Source organism: Macadamia integrifolia, unplaced genomic scaffold, assembly GCF_013358625.1.
Source record: "Macadamia integrifolia cultivar HAES 741 unplaced genomic scaffold, SCU_Mint_v3 scaffold952, whole genome shotgun sequence".
Taxonomy (NCBI): Eukaryota; Viridiplantae; Streptophyta; class Magnoliopsida; order Proteales; family Proteaceae; genus Macadamia; species Macadamia integrifolia.
Window position 1 is genome coordinate 18,254 of NW_024870595.1, and position 1,837 is coordinate 20,090.

Genomic DNA, 1,837 nt, shown 5'->3' on the forward strand with positions numbered 1-1,837 from the left:
GCTCTGGTTGACTGGGTAAAGTTTCTTACTCCCTCTCACGCATAATTGAGACAACTTGAGTGAGTTCTCTCATAAGATTTTGATGGCTTGTCATGCGGAGGGCCATATTTTTTTCCAAGTCACTTATTCTACTTGCCTCTCCAGTGTTGGTAAACCCAGGGGGTTGCTGATAAGATGATAGGAGAGGGGCCCTAGGAAAACTAGCTTGAGGTCCTACATTTGACCTAGGAAAAGTATTTTGAGAAAACGATTGTTGTGCAAAGGGAGGCCTTTGGAGTCCAGGTTGACCTTGATTATGGAAATTGGAAGGCCCTGCTTGGTTGCCCTGATTCCAAGGGAAATTTGGGTGATTTCTCCATCCTGGATTGTAGGTATTACTATATGGATTATTCTGGTATAAGGCATTAACACTATCATTAGAAGTGCCCCCAGAGGTGTTGGGGCATTCTTCTAGGAGATGTCTAGGGGACTGGCACCAAGCACAAATCTTAACCAAATTGACTGATGATTAGGCTATCCAAATGGGCTTCCTTGGCTACAATCTCATCCACAAAATATCATTTTCCTCCTATGGTTCTTTCACTCTCTTGGGTTGATTCCCACTCACGGGTTTTGTCAGCTAAGTCAAGTAAGAATTCCCATGCCTTTCCTTCATCTGTAAAGGATGTGAATCCCTCAGGGCACATAGACTCTATCATTTGTTTAGTTGGGTAATCAATACCCTTATAAATTATTTGACATAAATGCCATAAGTCTAGGCCATGGTGAGGGCATTCTTGGAGTAGATCCTTGAATCTCTCCATAAGTTTGGAAAATGACTCACTAGACTTTTGCCTAAACTAAAGGATATCACTTCTAAGCTTATTGGTCTTGTGAGTTGGGAAAAACATCTTAAGGAAGACAACTGTGAACTGTTCCCATGAGGTTATGGAATTTGTGGGTAACCCATACAACCACTTCTTCGCTTGGTCTTTGAATGCAAAAGTGATAAACCTAAGCTTAACAGCATCATCAGAAAGCTGTTGGATCTTAATTAGAACACATACCTCTTCAAATTTCCTTAGAAATAGGTATGCATCATCAGAGGTCAACCCATAGAAGTGGGGCAACATAGTGATGTATTGAGATTTGAGTTCAAAATTATTGCCCTGGGCTTGTGGTAGAACTATGCAGGAAGGTTGGGTTGTTCTAGTAGGGTAGAACCTATCTTTCAGAGATTTAGGTGAAGGGTTTTGTTGTTGGTCTCCCATATTGAAGGGTTTTAAAGAGAGCAAACGTATAGAGTCACTACTTATTGGATCTCTTCTTTCTAACCGATTCTTAGTATTACGTACCCACCTAACACTCATGCAACAGAAAACTACCCACAACTAGAGTAAGACAAGCACAAAAGAATGGATAGCAAAACTTTTTTTCTATGATTTTTTGATTTTTTTGGCTTTTTCGGAGCTTACTGACAGGGATCCGGGGTTGCTCAGGTCAATTCCTGAGGTACTGCTATAGGGCAAACCTGTTTTTATCATAATGTGAGGCATGACGATCTCCACCGATACAACTATTATTGCAAGTTGTTCTTCTCAGGAATTCAATAAAAGAAAAGGAAAAACAAAACAAAGCAAACAAAGCACTCCGATTTACCAAAAGAAAGCGAAAAATAACATGGAACTGTCTCCCCAGCAACGGCGTCAAAAACTTGTTGGGATTTAAAATGTAACCGCAAGCGTACGGATTAATGTAGCTATGGGTTGAACACAGGGAGAACAGCCACTTTATTTTTTTTATTTCTTTTAATAGTGCGAAAGTGAACTGATTAATGGTTGTGATCTAATTCTAATTA

At 40.1% G+C, this 1,837-nt stretch overlaps 1 non-coding gene across 1 annotated transcript; it reads left to right on the forward strand.

Moving 5' to 3' along the window:
- The first annotated feature begins 756 nt into the window (after positions 1-756).
- LOC122070604 lies at positions 757-863 on the forward strand. The gene has a single exon (XR_006137864.1). It is a non-coding gene; the product is annotated as a small nucleolar RNA R71 (small nucleolar RNA).
- The last annotated feature ends 974 nt before the right edge of the window (positions 864-1,837 follow it).